General features: G+C 49.8%; 1 protein-coding gene across 3 annotated transcripts in view; it reads right to left on the bottom strand.

The window, feature by feature from the left end:
- Positions 1-22263, bottom strand: part of Ctbp2 (C-terminal binding protein 2) — a 116754-nt gene extending 94491 nt beyond the window's left edge. For 2 of the 3 annotated variants that reach the window (XM_013021973.1, XM_013021971.1), the window contains exon 1: positions 9469-9543. The gene's annotated coding sequence lies outside the window, so the exon portion shown is untranslated. Of the gene's footprint in view, positions 1-9468; positions 9544-22214 lie in introns of those variants that run through there. The other variant, XM_013021972.1, reaches the window with a different exon arrangement.
- Between the last annotated feature and the right edge of the window lie 4777 nt (positions 22264-27040).

The raw sequence follows: 27040 nt of genomic DNA, 5'->3' as shown, positions 1-27040 counted from the left end.
AAATGCTATGTTCCCTAAAAGAGGGACTTCTCCATCTGAACCTGCAGGCCCAGAGCAGTTCACACGCAGGCTGTACTTACAAGCATCTCTTATTGCCCAAGAGGCTTTTAAGGCATTAAGTGTAGAAAATACATGCAACTTCCCAGTTAAAATAGAGTGCACAGATACTCAGAAAGGTCAGTGTAGCATCCGTTCCATTTTCATTACTGATGCCTCACCCAGGCAGCAGGATGCTATGATAAAAGCACATTTCAAGAGTCGGGCTGCAAGACAAGAGCCACAAGACTTTAACCCCTGACAGAACCCTCTAGCTCTCCTTCAATGTAGGCAGATCCTGGACATCAGCAAGTACAGCAAGGAGGCAGACTGCCCCCGCCCCCCAGAGGACATGGCTTCCCATCCAAATTGAAAGCCCTCACCATGGTGGTAGACACAGCAGAGGAGATGAAGTCTGAGCCTGCTGTCTGACTGGGGTGTCCATGGAAGGATGTAAGATGTAGGGTTTTAGATTAGAACGGGGGGGGAGGGGGGAGGAGGGTTAGGAATATCCAGGCTGACACACCACACGAGGTCACCCAAGATTTGCTTCTCAACTTCTCCACAGTTGAGCAAGTTCATATTCCAAAGAATGGAATCTGGGACTAGAAAGGTGGCTCAGTGGCAGAGTGCTTGCCTTGCATGCACGAAGCCCTAGGTTTGATTCCTCAGTACCACATAAGTAGAAAAAGCCGGAAGTGGTGTTGTGGCAAGTGTAGAGCACTTGCCTTGAGCTGAAGAGCTGAGGGACAGCGCCCAGGCCCAGAGTTCAGGCCACATGACCAATCCAAAAGAAAAAAAAGGAATCTACAGGACTCAGGGACTAAATACAAGTGAACAGGTGAAAGGGCCACAGGCGCGCAGGGCGGGCACTGAGTGGGACTGTGAAGTTTACTTCTGCTAGATACTATCTTCTTTAAAGATGCAGAAGTGCATAATCCAGGTTAGTTCCTGTATCACAAAAAGGCCTGGTTAGTGTCCCCAGGGCACAGGAACCCAGGAGCTACCCCTGCCCAGTTCCCAGGCATTCTCAGCTGATTTACTCATCCAATGAACCGATCAGGAAAGAACCAGGCAAAGAATGCTCATTCTTTAACCACTTCCACAGACACGCATTCCAATCCAGACACCACTTACAGAATCAGCCCTGTGCCGGGCTGTGCTGGCTTCCCAGCAGGAACTCCCACAAGTGGAAGGAAGCACAGAGCTTTAGTGGGCATCTGGCCTCTCCACACTTGGATCCCATCTTACTCTCAATTATAGCACTCACAGAGCACAAGCATCATGGATCATCCAACCACTAACCAACTCAGAAAAGAGACACTAACTCTTCGGATGCCACACAGCCTTGACTTTAAAGACAAGTCACAACTAGACTTTCACTGACCAGTTAAAACCTTGAGCAACTATCGTTTTGTTGGAAAATGCCAAATTACAACAGTATGGTTTGCGTAATGCATTCACAGCCATCACAGGTCAGGTATCATCACACCTTTTGTTTAGAAACTGTAATTAGAATGCTTTTTGGGGGGAAAAAAACAAACTGTCAAGCTATATATAGCATGGGATCAATTTAACTTGATCCCAACGATGTAAAAATGTTGACAACCAACAAAAGACAGCACTGTCATTGGAGTCTTCCAAGAATGTTGAAGGGACACAGAAATCTCCATTTCACAGGTAAAGACTGAAAGACTCTCAAGGGTTGGGTGACTTATTGGCAATCACACAGCTAGCACACTGGGAGAGGATTTCTAGCCAGCCTCTGAATCAGAGGCTGATACAGGATCAAGCTGCCCACAGTTGCCTCCTGCCATACCAACCCTGAACTGTGGAGCGCCAACGCTACTTCCACACAGATTCAGCTCAAAGGACAGAGGAAGCAGGCACCTTCTGTATATATTATCTTACAAACGCCATTAAAAAAAGGGGGGGTAGGGTACATCTGCATAACACTTTCCCAGCGAATTCCACGACATTCAAGTGAGAACAGATGATGCACAAAAATATCAAAAACAAGAATCTGCTTTGGTAAATAGTTAAGCAGTATTTTCACATCATCCTAATGAATTTAGTTTCAATAAACACAAATCAAGCAAACACTCTAAGAATTTTAATAGTATAATGCAAAAATAAAAAATAAAAACACAAGAAAAAAACACCAAAAAACCAAAAACAGAAACCTTGTATGACTGCTTCACAAGTGACCTGTTTCCACCAAGCACTGATACCATGAGGGGAAAAAAATCACAGTGGCTGATTCAGTTCCAAGGGTTTGCTCTTGAGTTCCTGGGATCTGAACTCGGTCGGCCCAGGAATGGCTTGCCTGACCTGTAACTGGTGCATCAACAAGAGCTCGAGACTCCCCAATTCGGAGCAAATTGCAAGTGTCTGTATGCGGAGGGAACAGTACCACAGGCCAAGCTGGTCAGCACACACACAGAGCCAGTTCCAGTTCCTGCCCAGGGCACCTGTGCCAGCCATCAATATAGGTGCAGCACAGTGCTGTTAAAATGACCGGGGAAGCTAATGGAGATGGCGGGAGAAGGCTGCAGATCAAGGTGGATCCTGCTCCCCTTTCCCATTCATCAACACTCTGATACTGTACCCACGTTTACACCTCAGAACAAAGTCTAACAAAATAGGAGTAAATCCAGGTGTGCACTGATCTAACTGGACATACACAAATCTGGGGGCAAGGAAACACAATCATGGACGCCGCCAGGTATGGAATGCAGGCGGGGCTAGTCCCAGTGATGGGTATCTGAGCAATTATTTAAACAAAGCCCCTACTATTCTTCATCTGAAAACAAGCTTTTGTTCAGAGACTGTCATTAGAATGCTTTTAAACAAGAGTATAAACTATAAATCTAAGACAGGGCAGGTCTTTTCAAATGACATTTTTGCCTGGGATAGAATAAGCCCACATGAACAATTGATACAATTGTTATCAATTATCACAAAGCTGAATAACTCCACTGGAACAGAAATGTGCCATCTCTTTTTCCACACTGGGAGCTTTGGGGAACACAAGGCCCCATGCCTGTTTGGCCCAGTGAGCAGGAATCGACACAGGAGAACTGAATTCTGAGTATCCGCCGGGATTCCCTGGCAGGGCTCACGCCAGGGGCAGTTCTGGTGGGGTGCTGTTGTTTTTTGGGTTTTCTGGGCAGTGATTAAAGTTTGCTTCCGAAAAGAAACACACATGAAGATAGTAAAGATTTCTGCAGGTATGATTAAAAGTGCAAGTAAAGACTAAACATTAAAACTTGCAAATCACACGACCGGAAGGCACAACTGCCAACACTGCAAAGCAGTCCCGAGTCCAGGACAGAAATCAAGGCAGCCCCTGTGACCAACGGCCACTCCCACCAGCACGGTCACCAGTCGGCCTGCAGGGCAGATTCAACCTGGGTTTGCTCTCAAGGGAACCCAGCCCCATCCCACCTGCGATCTTTTCAACAGAGGTCAATAAGGCACAAGGAAATTGTGAACTACCCAGTGAGGAAGGCCGGACGCCCTGCTTCCTGGCCCCTCACTCTAGTCACAGCATGGTTCTAGCTGACTAGAAGAAAATCCCTGGGAGGGGATCACAATCCTACTGGTCCCATCGCCTGCTAGCGCCCACTGAGTGAAGGCCCTTTACCCCAATGTTCCTCCAATAAAGCAAGGCTTATCATCACTTCTGCACAGGCTAAAAGGGACCCAATAAGATGGGGAGTGGGACTGGAAACGCAGGTGGACGTCACTCTCCTGGCTGCAGCTGAACCCCTGGGGGGCAGCTCTTGGAACCTCCCTCCCCACACCTGTCCCATTCGCTCAGTAAACACAGTGGCCGCGGGCAGCCCAACATCCAGGTCTGGATTCACAAATCTTTTCCCACTCATAAGCAGCAACAGGACAGCACCCCACTCACTCCTCCAGCTAGAGGAAAGGCACTTCCTTGCTACAGTAATGACTGAGCACCCGGCAGAGACCAAACCTCTAGCACTCAAATCTCCAACGTCTCTCAAAATCACAATGGCTGTTAAAACAACTCCTAGTGGCGTCTTCCCTGTCCTTTTATCCCCACCCCACCCCCATAACCTGCCTCCCTCCTCTAGTCCATAGGAACCCCCCCCCATCTTTATAAGCCAGATTCCCACCCAGGGGCTCCTTCAAGGCGCGGTGAGGATGCACAAACCGCCTCACACAGCTTCCACTCTGGGGCTCACACAGGGTGCACAAGGTGCCAGGCCAGGCCAGGGTTCAGCACTCGGTTTCCTAGGCAACAGTTCTCTCCTTGCAGCTACCCAGTGCCTAAGGAAAGATGGTGTGTCTCCCAGACTTTCTTCACAGGGGCAGGAGACCCCTGTCTTCCTTACCTCTGGGGTAAAGGGCTATGCCCAGCAAACCCTCCACCCCAACCCCACAGCCACCTCGTCCTATAGAGCTAACTCCATTACTACGACTACTGTACCGGTGTGCTCAGGGCACAGTACCAACCACCTTGTGACAGGCCTCACTGGGTGTACCTGTCCCTCTGGTAGTGTCAGTGTTGGAGGAGTTGGGCCTCCCAGATCTGCTCTCTGCCCCTGCTCCCAGCCTAGGTGCAGGAAGTTACGGCTTTCTCTGGGCCTGTGCCTTCTGGGCCCAGGGGAAAGGGGAGAGTGGCTTCAGCTGAGGGCCGCAGGCTAGACAGTGGCCCTCCAGCTGGCTGTCCACTAGAAGAATCACCTGGAGCTTCTTAAACCACCCAGGGTGGGAGAAACTCGGATCAGACTCAACCTGTGGGGGAGGGAGTGGGGGGGGGCTGGCCTTCTCCCAAGCTCCCTGGGTGATTCGCAGGTCTGGACAGTGGCTGAGGATGGGGGAAGGGGGGGAGCAGGCCAGACAGCGGGGTGTAGCCTGGCACCTATCTCCTGTAAGAGACCTCCCTGACCAAAAAGGTTTATGAGTGGGACCCCTAGGAGTCCCCATACACACACTGGCTGACACACTGGCCCTCTGCCGGATACTAGGGTGATCAGCTCCTTTGAGGTAGGACTTGGTCTGGCCAGCAGTGCACTGCCCAGCACAGTGTGGACCCGTTTCCCATGTCTGATGACCCATTAGCCCCAGGTGAGGAAAGGTCCCCCTTCTTCTGTGTGCCCAGCCATGCCAGAGACCATTCCTGCAAGAGTTCTGCTCTCCACACGTTCCCAGCCTGCCTCTTACAGCCAACTCCTCCTGCAGGGAACGCAATCACTTCCCGGCGCTGTGTACCTACCACATGCCAGGGCCTGATGTACTTGGGCCTAGCAGTCTGTTACAGGACACCTCCCAGAACACTGTTAATCCCCCCAGTAGCTCTGAGAGCACAGGACATGTAAGGGCAAAGACAGAACACACGTCCTCCCAGCGGGTAACAGGAAGCCTTCCTGAGGCTGTGGCTCATTGCCTTGACACAGACAGAAGATTTCAAATTGGGCTCTGGGTCACCTGTTCTTCCCGGTTCAAATCTTTATCACTGACATCACACCTGAGAGAGGAATGGCTTGTTTTAACGCAGTGACTTGTATTCTTACTTACTCTTTTAACCTAAAAATATACATTTTCCCCCCTGTATCTTCATACATGCTGGTCCCTGAAATCACAATTCACCAGGATATCAGAAGTACCAACAAGTTAGAATAAAAAGTTTTAAAAGAAAAGGCAATGATCCAGGCACCAGTGGCTCATGCCTGTAACCTTAGCACTCAGGAAAAGTGAAATCTGAGAATCATAATTTGAAACCAGCCCAGGCAAAAAAGGTCCATGGGACTGACTCTTCAATGAACCAGTTAACAGCTTGAAGTGGAGGTGTGGTTCAAGTGGAAGTGCCATCCTAGAGTGGAAAAAGCCAAGGGACAGTGGCTAGGCATTAAGTTCAAGCCTCAGTACCAACTGGGGAGGGGGAGAGGGAAAGAGAATGAAGAAACCACAGAAGCTACTTGTAGGACAGCCGTGAACAATTTGCTCAGAAGGGTTTGTCTTAGTACTGTGACATGTGCCACTAGAGACAGTAAGCAAACCCAGAAGGGTAGAGCAGAAACTCTCTTGTTTCCAAGAGGTGTGTGAGGCCTTGGTAACCATGATCTGGGGCTCAAAGTCCATCCAAGGCCCCAGCCCATGTCCCTGACTTCTTCCTCTCCAGTTCTCCTCAGGCATGGTGGGCCTAGATTATTTTTTGGGGGGTCCGGTCATGGGGCTTGAACTCTGGGCCTGGGCGCTGTCCCTCAGCTCTTCAGCTCAAGGCTAGCGCTCTACCACTTGAGCCACAGCACCACTTTCGGCTTTTTGCTTATGTAGTGCTGAGGAATCGAACCCAGGGCCTCAGGCATGCAAGGCAAGCACTCTACCACTGAGCCACCTTCCCAGTCCCAAGGGTCAGACTTTTATCATTTAAATTTTGAGCCAAAAAACAAAAACAAAACCTTTCCAAGAGGCTTTCCAAATTCCTGAAACATACTGGGTAGAAAAAAAAAAGCCCATTTCCTCTTATTATTAATCTTACATTGGCTGTGTTTATAAATAAAATAGAATTACCTATTTATTTGCTTACCTTACTTGGAAAGACAATAAATTGGAAGGGCTTCATAAATCTCACAGGGAATTCCTTTAAACAAGGGAATGTCAGCAAAAAAATCTGTAAATAACGTCCTGGCAGCCTTGAGCAATCACCTCCGCAGCACATTCTTGTTCCTTCCTGCTTTTGTGCTAATCTTCCAGCAAACAAATCAAATCAAACACCAAAATGTCTTTATTCTTAGGGCGGCGAGATTCAGAAAACATCCGGAGTTGCACAGAGGCTGCATGATGCAGACCACACCCAGGACACAGAACCAGGGGAGACCACCTCTGCACCCCAAAACCCTGGACAAATAAATACCGCAGGAAACCAAGTCCAGGCTAGTGACAATGACGGAGCCTCCCCTCTGCTCCCATGGGAGTCCAGAGTCACTGCAGCCTGCCGCTTGGGGTGGTTCTAGTCAAGCTGGCTCACGCTCCTGCTTCTGGACCATCCATGAGAACCTGGGCCTGGTGTAGCACAAGGGTGCTGTGCTGTGTTTGATGGGGCTGATGACAATGACCTTCAGTCAGAACTCTGAAAAGATGGACAGTCTCACACTGAGGTTTCAAGGACTGTGCTAAAAATAAGTCTAAACGGGGAGGGGAGGGAAGCTTGTGGATAATCAAACTCACAAGACTAGAAAAAGCTGCTGTAATCAATTTACATATCAGGAAAAGGATAATTACCATAACCAAAGAGAAAATTTCTCTGCACCAAAAGGTTAAAAAAAATAATCCACACAGCATATCACTATCCATGTAAAATGAATATATGTATTTTCTGCTAGACCTAACCTCCTGAACAGCTATCAAGAACAGTTTCACATCTTCACCCAGTGTGACCTTGAGACTCAGGTGGGAGAAGCCGCAGGAAGGTGACAGGCATCTTTTCACTTGGCTGATTAGCTGAACTCGTTTGTATGTCCCACTGAGATTCCCCCTACCTGGCAGACTACTACTCTTCCCTATGTCCACTGGGCTTTGAAGTTTCCAACCTATGAAGAGGTATATAGCACATTATTAGACTGACTACTTCTAGTCTAAAAACCTGACATATTTTTAAAAATTGCAACGTTTCTGGGTGCTGGCATGATAGCACAAGGAGAAATGCTTGTATAATCCTCATCACTCAAGGCTGAGACCCGAGGACTGAGGCTCAAAGCTAGTCCAAGCAGGAAAATCCAAGACACTCCATCTCCAAAATAACCAACAAAAAGCAGGGCTGAAGGAATGGCCCCAATAGTATCGATGGCCGGCCAAGCAAGCAAGTGGGAGGCCCTTAGTTCAAAGCTCTTTATTGCCCCCTCAATAAATAAAGTCTAGAAAACCACTTCAGGTAATGCACATACATAAAACACAAATTTATTTAGATCTGGGTGCCATCACCAAGAGCTCATTATGTATGTGAAAACATTCTAAGGTTTGCACAACTCTGAAATCTGAAATACTTCCGGTTGCAAGCATTTCAGAGAAAGGCTCTCATCTATGAACCAGGTCGTCTCCCATGCCTGGCACATTCCTGGTACTCAGTTTACACATAGATGCTATTACTATGACATCGAATATCCTCAGATGATGGTGCAGGCCTTTCTGAAAAGGCTCCTTTCATGGATTTGATCATTTACACCCAAGAATCTTTTCTTTCTCCACTGGAAGCATCTGGCCTAGGCCAGCAGAACCTGAGCACAACTGAGCCAAATACAACTGGGTGGCTGTCAACTCCCTTCCCTCCATGAAGTCAGCTGGGAGTTTAGGATCCACCCAAGGAAGACTTCCCACCCTAAGCTGGAAACAGGAGTGCAGTTCAAGGCGGGAAGAGCCGGGAGCATCCTGTGCCTGACACACAATTCCACCAGGTCCTTGGCTGCTGAGCCCTGATCCCTTCAGTGCTTGGAGCTGTGGACACAGCACAGCAGCTGCTGGTGGTTGGCGAGGTCCATGGATGGACCTTATTTTATTGGAGAAACTTCCGTGGGGTAAAAATGACAATATAAAGACAAAGCCATAGGCACAAAGCCATCGCAGTCAAGGTAATAAACACATCCATCTGCTACAGAAGCTCCTTGTGCTTCACATGTTCAAATAAAACACAAAAGCATCCCAGTAATCAATCCCAGCATTTTGGCAGCCACTTCTGCCAACCAAGGACGGAGACAGGAATTGCTGGAGCCAAGTTGGTAGTTCCCAGTGGAAGAATGTCCACAACGTGGACTGGTGCCCCACCTTAAGCTTTTGCTCAGGGCCTTAACACATCAGTCATTTCCAACAGCCCTGGCCCCACACACCCTGGAGCCTTTAGGACATGCTGCAGTGCTGTTCACCTTTCAGCTACTAACCCAAGTTGGCTTAGACAAGGAACTGCCCCCACCCCCAAATCCTGTCCATACATGCCCATGCCTTCCACCCTCCTGGCATGGCGGCTCACATGTGACCACCCCAAAGCAGCAAAGGATGTAGACACTAATTTTAGGCCAGGAATCAAGGTCACTTCTGTAGTCACAGACATGAAAGGGTTTATCTCCAGGGGCAAAGGCACAGGATACAGCTTGATGACTGGGAACAATTCTCACCTCTACTGCCCAAGGTGCCATCCGCATAAAGAGGCAAAAGGGAGGAAGCAATCATGAGCCATCAAGGAAAGTTCTAGTAACATCCCAAGAGTTAATTAACAGTCATTCCCAAGGAACACCTGAAGAGTCCCAAAACATTTCATCAAGTATCCCCCTAGCAGAATGGAAATAAAAACACTAAAAACTCGAAAGAGCTACAACAGGCAAGAATGCAACAGGGAGCTAAGCTGGCTATGCCAGCTCCTAGGGGAACCTCAAATACCTCCTCCAGAAAGAGTGGGTCCAGACCTACCTATTTGATAGGTGGGAACTGGCAGTGGGACCCCAAAACTGGACTCCAGGGGGTTCACCGAAGTGCTCCACTGCTACGCAGGCTTCTGGACACTTGATCTGCTCCACCTGCAAGTTCTCTAGTTACTCTGCATTTTCCATAAACCACTGTTTCTGGATCAGGAAGGGCACTAGCCTGACAGGTCTCTATCTTTAGGAAATAAATGAGCCAGGAAATGGAAACAAGAGTGTTTTGTTTTTTTTCCTGTCCGTTTGTTCATTTATCTGTCTTCGGGAGAGACCACTGAAATGGAGGGACAAGAGGGTGAATAAATGCAGCAGTGGTACTCGCTAGACATTATGTTGAAAGTGAACTATACAACGTGTGGGGCAGGGCCCGAGGGGAAATCTTGGAGCGAGTGAAGAGGTGACAGTGTCCAAAAAGAAATGTGCTCATTACCCCATGTATGAAATGGCACCCCCTTCTATACGTGACTTTTATGTAGTTAAAAGAAAAAAGTAAATAAATGGGACAAAGGCCACCCAACCACCAGCAACCCCAAAGCAGAAAGAAGATGCCAACAGTCTGCCCACCACGCCCCCTGCTTCCAAAGCCATTTCCCTCACAGGGAAGCAGCCTGTGCCCGCTGGGTCACTTGCAGTCCTTCTGAACCTGAAGCCAGTTGGCCACAGCCAAGACAACAGGCACCTGTTCTCTAGTCCTTTCCAAGAGTGGCTGGCAGGCCCCTGTGGGGAGGAGAGCAAGCAACTGCTGTGTGCAGGGGTCCCAGGGACAGTGGCCTTAAATGCACCAAGGCAGGCAAGTGTGGGCCCGGCCCTTTTCACCCTTTGAGGTAGGGGTGGGAAGGGACATGGGGGGGGGGGAAAGAAGCCTTTCCAGGGCCAGTAGTTTAATGGGGAAGGCAAGACACTGCAGTAACTATCATTCCCCCCCCCTCCCCGCCCAGAGCTGAGGACCGAACCCAGGGCCTTGCACGCGCCAGGCGGGTGCCCTTCTGCTGGGCTAAACTCCCAGCCCCTGCAGTAACTATCTTTTGATCGGACCTGTCATGCACACCTGGGCCAAGACAGTTAAAGTTTCAAGCATCCCAGGGAAGGCACGGTGGGAGATCACCCCAGCAAGGCCATATGCTGTGACCAGAATGTCCCATAGACATGCACAGTCCTTAGATGTTATAAATGTCCCATGCACCAACCTCCACTAACTTCCGAGGCTGGCTTTGTTCTACTACCAAGGATCCATTTGTCCAGTGGTAACCAGAGGGGTAAACTCAAAGAGGATACAAAGCGGATTAGGGAATTTTCCCTGGATTTGGGACTGGTTCTACAACTAGGTGATCGTTACCTGGCTTTGAAAAATGAAGTGCATGTGAGAAGGGTGAGATTTACTATTATTATAATATCAGAAGCTGGGTGCCAGTAGCTCACGCCTGTAATCCTAGCTATTCAGAAGCCTGAGATCTGAGGATCGTGGTTCAAAGCCAGCCCAGGCAAGGAAAGTCCACGAGACTCTTATCTCCTATTAACCACCTGAAAACGGGAAGTAGTGCTGGCTCAGGTGGGTAAAGCGCTCAGGGACAACGCCCAGGCCCAAAGTTCAAGCTCCATGACTGACCCAAAAAAGTGGTCCTTTTCCAGAAAGAAAAGGAAGAGAGAGAAAGAGAGAGAGAGAGGAACAAGTGACCTCCCTATGCAGCAAACTGTGAGTGCCACACATTCTTTCCAGCTAGAGGGCAGACTGGCCCAGTGCCCACAACCCCAGGCTTCCTGGAAATCAACACCTAGAAGAGGGCCCAGCATCAGAAGCAAGGATTCCAATAATACACTGAAGTCTTCCCTGAAATGCAGTTCACTTCAAATGATTTTGTCAGGGAAAACCATTCAGTTACGTCCGGTAGTTTAGTGGCTAGGAAATGAGAAACGAATTCCCCTCAAGCATCTTTCCTTAATTGCTCCTAAGTTGAGTTCTCTCCACCACAGTGAGCCCATCACACCTCCTTCAGCCTGACTCCAAGCCCAATGACATGCCTCTGTTATCAAGTAGGAAGGACAGGCAGACACGGCCCAGTCGGGAGGGCCTAGGCTTCTGCGTGGCTGCCATGACTACCCTTCCACAACCATTACCACCCTTCTGCCACTCAGGAATCCAACCCCACTTCTTCTGGAGTCTGCTGCCAGCACACCTGAGCAAATGAGCAGCACTCGGAGGAACCCTAAGGGTCAGCCTTGCCAAACAACTCCTTGCCTGACAGTGCGGAAGCCAGGGGACACCTCAATGCAGAGAACCCAAGGACCCAGGTGGATGGGGAAACAGGCCCAACATCCACGTTTACGCTGTCACTTGGCAAGGGGCCAGGACAAGATCCCGATGGTTCCTGTGTCAGGAAGGTTTGCTGCTACCTGTAGATGTCTTCTGTGGGAGCAGAGGGCAATAATGACACTGAATAAGTGGCCCTCAGCCCGGCTCTCCACAGTACCAAGAGGGTTCGCGCGGAGGTGGCCAGTTAGACAGCAGCTCAGGCTTCCTCATCAGGGAGGTGCTTCATGCCTCTGACTACGTGCTTGGGGTACTGAGGATAGGAGGAGCACAGTTCAGGCAAACCTAGGCAGAAAGTTCACAGAAGCCTTCAGCTCACAGCTGAGCACAGTATGTTCCCTATCTGTCATCTCAAGGTATGTGGAAAGCTGAGACTTGGGAGGACCACGGTGCCAGGATAGCCGGGGAAGAAAAGTCCCAGAGACTGCGACTCTCTGAGATCCCAATTACAACAGGAAGTCTACGGCCGGCACGCTGCTGCTCCCAAGAGAGCACACCCAGGCAGGAAGCCCAGACCCTATCCTAAAAACACTCAGGCTCAGCTCAGCAGTATTCCTCTAGCCTAGCAAGGGTGAGGCTATGAGTTCAAATCCCATTATCTCCCCAAGAAAAGAGAGAAGGAAGATGAGCTTGAGCCACATGACTTACACTATACTCCAACTCCTAAGGCAGACCACATGCCTCTCTGGCTCTCAGGGTCCCCATCTGTAAGATGAAACACAGCTCAAAAGGCCCGAACAGCACCACAAAGCCACCATAGCCAGTAGCCTCAGACCCCAAATTTGCGTTTGCCTGCCAGCTTCGATACTGCAGTACTGTGTCCAGATGACTGAGGTCTCTGACCATGGCTCCAAGAACTAGGCAAGGCAGCCACTCAGGTCACCCTTGCCACCACCTCATGTCTTCTCTGATCCCAGCAGCCTTTGCAGAAATGCAGCAGCAAAGGGCAGAGTCTGGCCACCTCTAGAGCCCAGAGGTTCTAAACTGCCTCCATCCCGACACTCAAATTCCACCTGTCTGCAGCAGGATACCTTAAGCACAATGAGTCCAAAATCAAGCTTGTCTTCTCCTCACTTAAAGCTCAACTAGTATGCCACAACCATCCATTCAACAACCCCAAGCAAACCATGGGAATTCGCAAACCACCACCTTCTCCTCCTCCCCAAAGCCAGAGGCCGTACTGCCAAGATGACCCCCTTTACCTACAACTTCACCTACACAGGTGGAGCCCACCCCAGACTTAATCTCTCCTAGGGCACGCCCATGTGTTTAAAATAGCAGGAATTTCCTAGCAGTGCAGCAGCAGCTCCTCCCAAGAGGAAGTGGGAACTCATGGCCACCAATCCATATCCACGCTTCCCGGTGTCCCTGCCCCCATACCTTACTCCCTTCACTCGGTGAGGAGAAACATATTAAATCACACCTCAGAACTCAAGTGCTCACAAAACTTTAACCCTGGTCTGAAAACATGGCTCAAATGGTAGAAGGCCTGGCCTGGCAAACATCTCCTTCCCACCCCCAAGTTTAAACTCTGGGACCACCAGAAAACCTTTCAACTCACCAGTACCCTGTATGGGCACAGTGCCAATGGGGTGGTCTCGGCCAGGCCCCAGAGACTCCGCCATAGAAATCCCAGCTCTGCTCTCACAGAGTCGTTGAGAGGTTCAGAGCAATTGCTGGCTCTTTCCTGCAGCCCTAGGTCCTCTGTGAGCTCAACACTCCATTCTATTTGAAGTGAGATCTTCCTTTGGATAGGCAATTTTCAGAAGTGAATTCACTTCAAAAGTCACCGTGTATATTTCCAGCAAATCGCTGTGAATTGAATTACTTTATGGTGCAACACGTATAGATCCTATGCCTGAAATACTGTACATCTTTTTTTTGTTTGACTTACTAAATTATAAAGCATTTCTAAATCTCTTAAAGGTAGTTTTCCTAGTAATGCATAACTGCTTAATTGGGAAGTGTACAAAACATAATTACACTGCCTAACACTACAATATTGCTTATGGGAATACCTCTGTTCTTGCCTTCTGCTTTATTCTGTACTTAATCTCTATTAAGGTGTCTGTATGAAAACAGATAGGTATGCTCATCTTCACAAACACCATAAATCATAAAGTCATTTCTTTGTTGGAGAGTCCAAGAACCACCCAAAAAGAAAGCAACTCGGCCCCAGAGACGAACCATTCTCCCTGAGCAACGTAAGTCTTTTGCTTCTTCACAGATAAACCCACTACATGGAGTCCTGGCCAGTTACCCGGGCCATGACAACAACAGTTCAGATCATGGTTGCAACTGCTCCCCCACCGTCAACCTTAAAAGCACCCATACTTCCCCCCCCAGGAAGCAGCTACCCAAATCAAGAGTGAATCCTTTTTGTCCAAGACCCCAGTTACCAACCTAATATGCAAGTCCACAGAGCCACCCTGAGCCAACCTAACTGAAGGACCCCCTCCCCATGGCTGCAGACTCTTCAATTGGATGAGGGATCCTGCCCCTCCTACATCTGAACATCTCCACCTGTTTCTAGAACCCATTATGTAAACACAGCCTGGTGTGGACTGTGAAGACCCCACCACGTGCCTTTGTCAATTCTGCGTGGGAGACAACCACTCTGCCAAGGGTTACTAAAAATAAAACGAGCCAATGCATGATCAAGTGCTTCTACAGAAAGGTACAGATCTGCCCTGTTGAAACCTACTAATTAATAAATTCATGGGTGAGGATGAAAAGGAACCAGGCAAGATAGCTCCTGTCTACCATCCCAGCTCTTTATTCAAGAGGTGGAAGCAGGAGTCTGAAGGCAAAGCCAGAAAAGAATACAAGAGTTCTGTCTCAAAAAATAAAAACAATTTGCCACAAAAACGTCTATCATGGACATCTCTAGAGCAGGAGGAGACACCCTGTGTGAGGGAATGGTATCATGGGATAAGCGCAGGTGTGGACCCCCAACAGAGCCGGATTTCAATAAGGCAAGAAGGGCCACAGTGGAAGTTAAAAACGACTCTCCAAATCCATTCTTAGGTGTGAATATACTCAATGTATTTCACTGAAACACACTTACAAAAACATAATTTGTAAAACCAATTCCTATTCTAGCCAGTATTCTGTGACACTCTGCCCAATCTAGATTTTCTAGTTCTGGACAAACACAGAACTCCCTAAGAATAGGAAGGCCTGGTGGCTTCCAGGGGAGTCCAGAGGAAGAGATGGGCAGAATATGTATCGCCACATTTAAATCTATTCACTCAGGTTTGGGGTATAACCAAGCTATATAAAAATCTTTCAACCACTTTCCATGCCAAATGTTCAATAACTACACATTGGAGCTTGTGGGTGTGTTTGGGGGCAGTGATTTTGTTTAAAGAAAGACTGTGCTGTTGGCATGTTCTGTGAAGTTAGCGAAAAATACAGATGTTAAGCTGGGCCACAGTGGCTAATGCCTGTAATCTTAGCTTCTCAGGAGGCTGAGATCTGAGGATCACATTTCAGTCAGCCCAGGAAGGAAAGTCTGTGAGACTCTCATCTACAATAAGCGACTCAGAAAAAGCCAAAAGTGGTGCTGTGGTTCATAGGGGTAGAATGCTAGCCTTAAGCACAAAAAGGCTCAGGGACAGCACCCAGGGCCCGGGTTCAGGCCCCAGGACTAGCAAAAAAAAAAAAAAAGAGGGGCAGATGTTAAGAGTAAATGGGACAAGGAGCGGTTCCTGACTGGGGTGCTCTAGGCGTACCCCTACACCAACCACCAGATTTGCTCAAACCACCCAGGTGGTCCCTGGGGACTGTGTGAGTCAGCCATGTGAAAACCACCAGGCCCACAACCGGCTTGTTACTCCCAATTGCATGGGCCAATGTGTATAGGGCAGGCAGGGCAGGATGAGGGGTGCTGGCACACACTGCTTCTCTCCTGATACACCTAACAGCCCCCCACCCCGCAAGTGAACTCTATCCTGGAAGGTCCCTAATCCCAACCTCTTTCCCAGAATTTCCAGCCTGGGGTTCTAGAGGGATGAACCCAGAACTGGACTGCTGCGTGCAGCACAAACAAGTAAAGTGAGGAGAGGCATTTGTTATCACAGTTCCACAGCCACCACAATGCCCACCCACGCGGTCCCCCTCCCACCACAATTTGCCAGTGTGGGAACAGGACCTTCTGACCCAGACCTGACGCATGGCTGGCACATACCCTTGCACTCCAGCCCCCGCCGTTTCCCAAGGGCATTTTCAAGGACCTTCTTGCTATCTAAGTGAGATTTTAAATGGCATGAATTGAACCCAAAGAAACTGCTGGTCCATGAAACGATCAGCCCACCCTGAAGGAGACAAATAGTCCCTTCAACAGATACCTTCGTATACACGGCTCCCCAGTCTGAGTCACTTCATGACCTTGCCGTTCACACCAAGCCCATCACGAGCACTGCCCAGGAAGAAGAAAAAGTGGCTGGGTCTAGTCAGTCTCCTGGATGTGGTGACATGTGCGTGTAATTTCTGCGTGCACCTGGAGGTAGAGGCAAGAAGGTAAGGTCCAGGCCAGCATAGGTTACCTAGCATGACCCCATCTCCAAAATAAACTTGTTTTTAAAATAAGATTGAATGCCGGGCAACAGTGGCTCACGCCTGTAATCCTAGCTACTCAGGAGGCTGAGATCTAAGGATCACCCTTCAAAGCCTGCCCAGGCAGGAAAGTCAGTGAGACTCTTATCTCCAGTGAACCACCAGAAAACCGGAAGTGGCGCTGTGGCTCAAGTGGTAGAGTTGAGGGAAAGCACCCAGGCCCAGAGTTCAAACCCCATGACCGACAATAAATAAACAAATAAAATTGAGTCACTTCTTAAGGATGCAGACACATGGGTCTGCACCTGGCCAGTAGGAGGAGCTGCTCAGTTAGTACCTGGGAGTGAATGGATACCCTGGGAAGAGATTAATTACCAACCCATTTCCAGTGCCCCAGGTCAAGAACAAACTCAAAACACCCACAGCACATCTGCCACCCAGCTGGACCGGGCCAGTTACCGAAGCTGCTCTTGGCTGAGTGAAGGGTGAGTGGGCACCCACTCCATGCCAGGAGTCTATGAAACAAGGGCCTGCCTAGCCCTCCGCCCAGCCCACTGCCTGGGGACAGGGAGGGACAAAGGAAGCCAAGAAGACTTGCACAGGGAGTTGCCTGACTCCTCCCCAGCTGCCCTTCTCAGCAAGCCCCACCTGACCAGGGCAGCTTGGGCCAGCCCGGGCGGCCGGCTGGCTGTCCTCTAGCCTTCTTTCCCTGGGAAGGGAAGGCAGGTCGCAAATAGCAAGTGAATATTTTACTGGGCATTTCTTGGAGCGAGCTAACACGTAGTAACATTCCACAGACTGAAAACAACCTCTCCAAGAGTTCTGAGCTCACTGCTTTGGCCCCAGGGGCCAATGAGCACACAGCTGTTCCAAATTGACGCCACCCCACCACCTACTGACCTTCCCTACCCGGATGGCCTCCATACCCACCCACCCACACTGCAGACTGAGCTCAGGCCCTACCTCACGAGCCTCACCTCCAGCCCTCTGACATTTTTTGAAATGGAGTTACGGATCCAGATCTCACACCACCAAACACACCTCACAGTGCCCCTTCCAAATATGCATTTCAGCCAGCACCACAGGCCTCACCCGTCTTTTATCTGCGAAGGAAAAACTCCCAGCATTGTAGGTCCCAGTCCCTCAGGACAGAGGCCCGCCCACTCCCGAACAGCACGCCCCAGAGAGGACCACACCCATCCCTTACCAGGAAGGCACTGTCAGTCAGGGCCTGAGGCTCCTGCAGGCCCGGCACCTGCACACCCTTTGTTGCCTGGAAGGGGTCCCCGGACACCCACCCAGTGTGAGGCTACTCCCAGCTCTGTCAGAAACGGAGCAGCTCATTTCTTTTTAAATTTAACACAAGGTGTCCGCCTGTCCAACTTATAACACATCACTTTTTTCTACCCTTACTCTACATAAAGTACAGGCTCAAAAACCAAGCCCTTCACAGGGGCTTCAGAGACGTTAAATGCAGGGAAGGAGTGCAGCCTGCAGCACCGAGGCCACGTCGCGCTGCACGAATAGTTTGCTGGAGCCCTAGAGCAAAGCGGAAGCACAGCCCCATCACACCAAGTCATCACCAAGCTCCAAAACTCAGCTCTGGGCATGGCCAAAGACGGGCCCATGTATCCTCCCAACAAGAAGGAACCTCACACCTCATCTCTGTTCCAGAAGATCACAACAGCTGGAAAAACTTTCAAAGCTTCCTATCAGGGAAACATGCTAGAAAACAAACAAACAAACAAAAACCCACTACACTAAGCTCACAAGCCTGGCTGAGTGCACCAAGAGAGCTCCACCCAAAAGTCAGTGTATCACAAGCCTCCCTCTCCCCCAGTCCCCTTGGCCACAACAGACTTGACTGCTCTCAATTACAGCAAAGTAAAAAAACAAAACAAAAAATCCTCAAATAACTTCATGCTACTTCTTTGGCCCACTATTTGGTACTCATCTGACTAGGAAGGAAAATAATTACCTACTGTTCAAGGGACTCACTTAAATAGGCAAGGAGACAGATTACAGAGAGAACTCCAACTCTCATTCTGAAATCTCCTAGCTTTTGTTAAATTGAAGGCATGTTCTTAATCCTAGGCTTAGTTGAGAAGTGAGAAGAAAGGATATGTAGAGGGGGGGGGGGGGGGGGGGGGTTGGGGGGGGGAGGAGTTGCCTAACCGGAGGGAAAAGCAGCAAGCAGGGAAATAAACAGAATTCTGTGTCAAGGCAGGGTGGAGAAAACATGGTGCTCAGCTCACCTGGTCCCAATCCTGTGTACTGAGGGCGGCAGTTGGATGGCAAGCACAATGGCTTTTCTGAGACCAGAGGAACTCTGGACCTGGAAGAGGATGATATATCCTTCCTGTACCCAGGCCTACCTTCGAGGTTGAGACTGCCCTCAGCCCTGGATGGCAGGAAATGGCCATCAGGAAGGAAGCAATCTATATGCCCTGGTCAGTGCAAAGGCTGAGGAACCCACAGGGGCCATTCCTCCCAGGCCCACCTTCCAGGTGAACAGCCTCTGGGAAGGCTTCCGTCCTTCCACATCCTGTCCCACGCAGGCACTGGGGTTAGGTTCACCGGCTGATTCTGCTGCTGCTGCAGCCTACCCACACCCCCGCGCCCCATGGTGGAGTGAACTAGAGCTGAGACCTGTTTGAAAACTGCAGGGGGACTTTATATAGAGTATCATCATTATCCGAGCTGGAGGGGGGCCAGGGCACCAGGACTTGTGGAGATATTCACAGCACACTTTACTAGGCTGTCCTGAGACAAGGCAGAACTTACTGAGTGTCCCCAGTCCCACAGGGCCAAACTCACCAAGACAGCAGGGTTTCCTGACCTCACACACGCTCACAAGCCCACACCTGTTCCCAAAAGGAAAAGAAGGGCTGCAGAGCAGGAAGGCACTCTTGCAATTAAAGGAAAGCCTGTTTTTCAGGAAAATCCCACCGCGTGGGGACCTTACCTCCAAGGGAAGCCAAGCTGCGTCCGGCACCACCGGCACCACCAGCCCCAGGTGCCGTTCAGGTGAGTTAATCACCCAGGCAGGGCTGGGCTCCCGTTTTCAGGACACACCCAGCTTCGTGCCATTCTCTTTGAATTTCTGATAGCCTTTTTGAAAAGGATTCTGCTTTTGTTCTGGAGCAGTCACTGGAATTCCCGGCAAGATGAGGTACACCAACTCGGAGCAGGAACCCTAAGCCCCCACCCAACCCACACGGCCACAGACAGTGAACCGACAGCACACACAGTCCCAACCAGCACATCCAGTACAAGTCCCTCCCTCAAGCAGGAGGGAGCTCAACTTGAGAATATTCTTAATTCTGACCACAAACATGGAAACTAAAGTCTCACCTCCTGGGGGAAAAGAAAAGACACCTAACCACTAAGTCCTGCCTAAGTATAATCCCGGCTTGCAAGTATGCTGTAGGTACTGTATCATGCACACCCATACGGAAGGGCTGGTGAGCAGGGCAAAGCCATTCGCAAAGTCAAAAGACCAAAGGAAGAGCTGATCAATGACAGAGAAGCCAGGCCCAGGTCGAAATTTGCTGGACTGGCTCTGGTACTTCTCTAGCCTTCCTGACCCTCCATCTCTTCATCAGTAAAATAGTGACCATCACCTCCGGAGTGAGAACACGTGAGACAATGTGGCTGAGAGAGTGGCACAGAGCCAGCTCCTTTCCTGAGTCTATAATCCAGAGAATTCTCTCCACACTGCCAGTGCTGTGCTCACTCAAAAGTGCTATGGACCTAATCAGGTATGCTGTTGCACACCTGCAGTCCCAGAAGATGATTCGGAGGCGGTGAGGACTTCCTGGACTACACAGTGGGACTAGCGGGGGTGGGGGGGGAGAGGATTTCTTGGGCTGTTCCTTCGAGCTGCAGGCAGCTGTCGATCCCCTTGATTACTGACTGAAGTAGGAAGGCTCTTCCCAGGAAGGAGCCCTCCAGCCAGGAAGTCCTGCTAACCTGACCCACTCCAACACTCCAGCTCTGTCCTGGAAGTGGGGCAAGTCATGGGCAAACGACCTAAAAGTGAGGGTCTGACCTCACCCCGCTGCCCCCCCCCCGGCATTGTAAGAAACCAACCCCACAAGTTGCCCCAATTCCAGGGCGCACCGCTGCCAGCTGCTCGGGCTGAGTTAATGGCCACTTCAGGGCTACTCAGCAAAGGGTAACTCATGCATGGATTTCTGGAGTCTGCAAAGGAAAAGAAAGCTGACCACACAGAAATGGCCCCGCCAAGAAAGAAGATCAGGTCACAGTGAAAATAAAGGCCTAGATCGTTCTGTCCCCTCCACTTAGTGCCTGGACCTCCTCCAGCCATGCGGCTCGCCAGGCTCCAGGGCCTGGAGAAGAGCGCGGTCGTGACGAGCAGCTGTCCCTCGCTGCCTGCGGCCCCAGCGGCCGCCCGGGGGTGCGCACCCCCGGCCAGCCTCCTCCCCCCGCGTGCCCGCCACCTCCACGCAGCCCGCCCGGGGCTCCCGGGACCCACGTCGAGGCCGTGATGGCTGCGGGCCGGCCCGGCCCGGGCAGGGGGTCCTGGCCCTACCTGGGTGTCCCAGGCCTTGCCGCAGGGGGAAGCGGTGCCCGGGGTGGGGTGAACCCCGGCGCCCCGGATCCGAGCTGGCCCCCGCACAAAGGCACGGCAGGAAGGAAGTGGGCGCGGGGGGGGCGAGCCCATTCCCCGTCCACCCCCCCAGAGGGAGGAGACTCGCCATTTACAAGTGAAAAGCTCCGGGAAGGGGGAGCCCGGGAGCCCGCCAGGTGCGCGGGGCGGCCCCGGGCCCCGCTCCGCGTGGAGGCGCGCAGGCCCGGTCCCGCCCCGCCCCGCCCCGCCCCGCAAGTGTGCCCGCGGCCTTCCCGCCCCCGCCGCCGAAGGTCGTGCGGGACACCGGAAGTCGTGCCGCGGGGAGGACGGGGCCGCGCGCAGGGGGGTCCCCGCTACCCACCCCCACACGGCTCGGCTACCGAGGCGGCCACGGGGAGGACCCGAGCCCCTCGGCGACCTGAGGGGCGACCCCGTGACCTCCGCGAGGGGGCAAGAGTGACTCTACTTACCCAGCGCGCGGGAGCGCCGCCAGGTCTGGGGCCGTGGGAGGCGCTCGGCGGGCCGGCCACGCACGCCCCGGGAGACCCGCACCCCGGCACCGGGGACCCCACGGGGAGTCCTCCCCACGCGCCGCCCACCCGCCACGGGTTAAACGGGCGATGCCGACCGACGGCGCCTCGGGAACGAACCTGAGATACCTGCCACCGACTCCGGGACCCCCGAGGCCGCCCCCCGGCTCCCCCCCCCCCCCCCCCGTCACCGACACGGGGCTCCGCAGGGCAAAGCCTGTGACCCGGCGAGGGCGAAACATGCCCACGGCCCTGCGCCGTTCCGCGGCAGGATTTTCGGAAAGTTCTCGGCAGTCGGGTGGGCAGGCAAGGCCCCGGGGCTTGTGGCCACAAACGGACTTGGGGGCACATAGCCCCCACTCTTCCTCTGGCACACCTGGCCGACCAGAGAGGAAAGCAGGCCTTGTTTGCTCCCTGAGTTCATCAGCAAAAGAAAAAGAAAACCAATCGCAGCTAGAGTTCATTTAAATAAAAGGGAAGGTGCTCAACCCTGCCAGGCCTCGAGCCCGCCCTCGGCCCCCCTTCCAAGTGAATTATCTTCACCTCCAGGCCCCCCCCCCAACTGAAGTTCTTTACTCCACTCACCCCCTCCACACCCACCTGTAGCAGGTATAAAGCTATCACTTCCAGGGCAGATGCTGGCCATATATTCTCTAATTTTATTTTTTGCTAGTCTCCTTGGGAAAGTTTTTTAAATTGTCATAATGGGAGAAAAAGAAAAAAGAAATCGCAGTAGATCGGAAGCTGACCTCTGCGATCTAGGCCTAGGTTCCTTCCAGATACACTTCCTGGGATTCTGTGACTGCAATAATGTAGTTTTTGTTTGTCCAGAGCTGGGACAAATTGCTGGAGGCCAGATTTCAGGCATGGCTGGAGCGCAGCCTAGATTAAGTGGAATTTACAAGGTCTGGCACAGCAGAAAGACCCTTACACAGCCCACATCCACCTCCCAGCCTTTAACATCGCCCTCCTTTTTCAACCTGGGACAAGACACAGAGTCCACCACCACTCTCTATCAGACCATCTTAAAAGATTGATGGCTTTAAGGCATAATTAAGGATTTAAGAAACTATTTGGGATCAAGTTCTTGAAGGGGTGGGGGTATTTCTGTATTTTACAAATGGGAAGGAATTTTAGAACGGCAATGGATGCCTAGCACTGCCTTCAGAGACCAGGAAGTTTCTGGAATTAAGAAGCCCACAGAACCCAAGGCAAGCCTGACCATCAGGATCAAACAGCAGGCTTTTTAGGGTTAACTTCCTCTAAACACCAATGGGACTTTTTGGGGGAGGGATGAATGAATGCTCTATTATTACCTAGGACAGAAATCACAATTCTCTTGTCCCGTTAGTAAGAACCCAGCTGTTTCAGCACCATTTTTGTGAATTTCAAGTCAACTCCAGGGAACCATCTGTTAAATTTAAGTTAGGTAAACAGTTAAAACACCATTTCTGAAAGCAGGCCTAAGCCTAGCCACATAAGGCAATTACAAGTGTGCCCAGTTTTTTTTTTTTTAATCAAACGTACTGTATGAAACAGACCCAGTAAGGGTCAGTTACCTACACCATTCCCACTTAAGTGGAAGAGAGCTAAGGAGTAAGCAAGCTATGGGGATGCACGTCCCTGGAGCCATTATTGGCTCTGGCTGGGCTCAGCTCCCAGGAGGAAGCAGGAAGGCTGTGGGAATGGAGAAGGAAGGCACAGCTACAACAAACACTCCTTGTGGGTGACTTTTCCTAACACCGCACAGAAAGCACTACTTTCAAGTGAGGGGAGGAAGAAAAATAAACACAACTTCTTCCTGAGACTTCTGATGCCACGATTTCTGGTGCTGATTTTTTTTTTAAGTAAAACATTCCTGGAAGAACTCTTACCATTTGCTTTTGGAATCTCTCTTCAAAAAAATGCATCTTACTGAGAAGAGAAAGCACAGCGTTCCCTAGCAGCTCAGAAAGACCACCTTCTAAGAAAAACTGTGGAAGGGAAGCAGGCCAAATTTCCATGCCCAACCACGACAGATGAATGCCAGGCTGGCTCCCATACCTCGGGCAGCTCGGGCGGGTTCTAAGCTCCCCAGCAGTTTGGGAGAATGAAGTTGAAACTGCCCCTAGGCTCCCATGGTCAACATTCCTCACAAACAATGGCCTGGCTCTCTCTCCATTGTACATTCTGCATTCACTTGTGAATCCCTCCTTTCCTACACAATATGCAAAGCCCTTCTTTTCACAGGCAAACTTTCTGAATGCCCAAGTGCAGCCATAATTTAGGCTTTCAACATTAATAATGACAGCTAAAAGCAAACTCCAAATTTGGCCTTAATATTAATCTGTGAATATCATTAGAATCACATTGATGGCTTTTGGATAGTATCCATGAAATCATGATCAAAGAAGCACTGAACACCTTTAAAACGACTCACTTGTTTTGTTTCTTAGCAATTATTAAATATGATTTCCAAATCCAGAGATTTGGGGGGGAAAATCCCTTTTGTAAGTCTGACACATATTCCTTTAAACCCTGAAAGACCAGTGAAAAGTAACTTCAAAATATGAGTGAGAAAGCTTTTGCACCCTTCTTTCCAGGGGTGCTGTAACTTTAACCTGCAGCAGTAAATTAGGACAGGCTTACCAGCTGGAAGGGGAAACTGATCTCTCTTGCCAGGGAGGGCAACCAATCCATCCCAGTATTCAGGGGCCTACTGAACTTTTCAGTGGAGGCAGGTATTTTTGAGCTAGCAAATTATGAGATTCCTGGGGAATAAGATAAAGATACCCCCCCAAGATCTTTCACCAAATGATGTCATTTAATTTGTACAAAGGTCATCTTTGTGAAGGTTCAAACCACATTCTCACTACAAAAGTGTCCCGCCCTCTGTAATGGAACTATTACCTGCCCAACAGATCCATTTCCTTTCCTAACCATGAGTTGTATGACTACTTATTCGTGGCCCACATCATGACCAAGGTACACCGCGACCCTGCTTTCTGATGATAGAAGAATGGTTAGCAGAGGAGCTCAGGACTTCCCTCTATTCTGAAATGACAACTGGTTAAGAAAAGACAACAGGGGCCACCATTCTACTAATGCAGTCAACTCTTTCATTTTTTTCCTCATTTAGGGAAAGCAGTAAGCACAAAGGGTATAATTTTGCCTTCAAAACATTCATGATATCAGTGATCTACCGGCCATGGAATTCTGGTACTAGATCTCAGCAGAACCCTCCTTGAGAAGTGTCCTTTTCCCTTTTTAGTTTGTTTTTCTTTAAAAAAAAAAAAAAAAAAACAAAAACACAAGAATTTCAAAAGAGTAAGTGGCTCGAGTTCCCTTTGCTTTTGTATTTTAACATTTCCCCACAATAATACAAATGTTTAAATCCAGTCCACTTCACACACCACCTCCTTACCTAACAGCCACTCAGAACCCCAGGAACATTGCTGGTCAATTTTGTCGCTTTGTTTGTTTCCTTACTTATATGCTTGGATCATTGAGTCACGTTCCTGTCTCGGTAATAAGATTTGTTTTCCAAGTCAACATGAAGTTATTGATTATTCCCTGAAAGGGTAACTGATGGCCAAGTTAATAATTATTCTGCTTTAGCAAGTTTTACTGTTTCATCTTGTGTACAGGGCCAGATTAACAATGCCAGGGAAAGCAAACTGAACGAGGCAGGGACAGGAACAGGTGTGCCCAAGTCTTAAAAGGCCAAAATATCTCACAAAGTATGTCCCCGGTGTGTTTTTACAATGGCAGTAGTGTTTGTTTTTAAGTAGCTACGCTTTATTTTCTTAACTTTAAAGAGACCTACTTTGCAAAAGTTTCTTCACTAAGCTGCTAACTGAATCTTGCACATGAACTGCAGCTCAAGCCAGGCAAGGAAATACATTTGGGAGACAAAAAGGTTTTTTTGTTGTTGTTTTTTTTAATCACAGTTAAGAAAAGGTAATTCACCCTATCCCCTCCCCCATGAGAACACCCATTCAAGGGTCAGTTTCAAAGATCCCAAGTGAAATCATAAATAACTCAAAGGGCTCAGTCTGCAGAGCACACCCCCCTCTCTCCACTCTTAAGGTGCCTTTCCCAAAAGAGGGTGGGCAACTCACCCTTTCCAGATTAAGTGCCTTTCCAAACTAGAAAAAGAAATCAAAAAGTACCTTTCCAGGTTCAAAACAAGCTCCAAGGCCTTTCAATTCTTTCTAATAACCACTTTCCACGGCGAGGTAAACTGGGGTCCCTTGCCCCTGGGGCACAGAAAACCAATCAGGGCCATAAATTCCCTTTGCCTTCAACCCTCTCTGCCTTGTACTGGGGCAGAGTGGGGGGAGGGGGAGACCCAACACCAACACTTACACTAACCTCGGTGCTCTACAGAAATATGCTGGCTTATTTCCTTTGTTTGGTCATGTTCTACTTGATCAAGTGTGAACGATTACACTGGCTTCATTAAAGGCAAGCGCATTCACGGCTAACATCCAACTTCAATGGCAACTGTAAGCATATTTTGCAAGAGGGAGAGCCTGCTTCTTGCTAGAAACCTACCATCTCATTAACTTTTCTTCTGAGGGCAATAAAAAGGGCACTGGGGGGACTTTCCAGGAGTGTGTCAGGGCCAGACAAAAGGATATTCAGTGTTTCAACTTTAGCATACAACCCAAGCTAGGCTTAAAAAAAAAAAAAGAAACCTTATTTCAATACTAAAGTTGTAGTGGCTGAAGATGTTGAATTAGCATTTTAGATACTAATTTGTAATTGCTTTTAAGACATACTCTTTGAAATCAAATGACTATAAAAACCAGGTCCTTTAAAGTCCCATTACCTTGATATAAAAAAATTATAGAATAATGGTGATATTTCAAAACGGTAACATTCTTCTACATAGGTGAAAACAAGCTAGTTAGTTCTACTTTGAGAACCTAGAGATCTTAAAGAGGGATTTTTAAGCTGTCTGAAAATCTCACAGCTAGCAGAGGATTTTGAAAAAGTGGTACCGTAGTTACTGTTTTTTGTGTAAGTTTGAAGCAAGAATTACTTTGTGAAGTCCCCCTCCAATAAAAACGATCCTCTCAAAATTACGCATACCAGATTAAAATATACAGGTTTTTTTTAAGATTACCCAACAGAATTACAATAAAGCACTTCGGAAAATTTCCAGTGTATATTCATAGAATGAAACGGCCTCGTCTGCTCGTCCAGCGACCCGCATCTGACTCTCTAAGAACTTAACCCGATCTCCAGTCTTGAAAGGAAAAAAAAAAGGGAGGGGGATATTCTGTTTACCCTGGGCAGCGCAAGAGCACCCGGCGTGACGACATAGGCCGTGCCAGCAGCCTGCGCCGCCAGCCAGCGCGCCGGCGAGCGCGATTTCTTGAAACATTCCTCCTTCCCCCCCTAAAATCCTTAACGTAAGGTCCCCGGGAGCCAACTGCTGCTCGGGCCGCCTCCGGAAAAGTCGGGGGCGGGGGTGCGGAGGGAGCGGCACGAACCCTCGCGCGCACCCGCACTCCCGTGTCCGCGACCATGGTCGCCAGCGGAGAGCAAGCCGCGGGAGGCGGTGCGCGCGCGGTGTCTCCGCGCGGCC

This window comes from Dipodomys ordii, unplaced genomic scaffold (genome assembly GCF_000151885.1).
Source record: "Dipodomys ordii isolate 6190 unplaced genomic scaffold, Dord_2.0 Scaffold58, whole genome shotgun sequence".
In the NCBI taxonomy this organism is placed as follows: domain Eukaryota; kingdom Metazoa; phylum Chordata; class Mammalia; order Rodentia; family Heteromyidae; genus Dipodomys; species Dipodomys ordii.
This window is presented reverse-complemented; position numbering and strand designations above follow the sequence as displayed.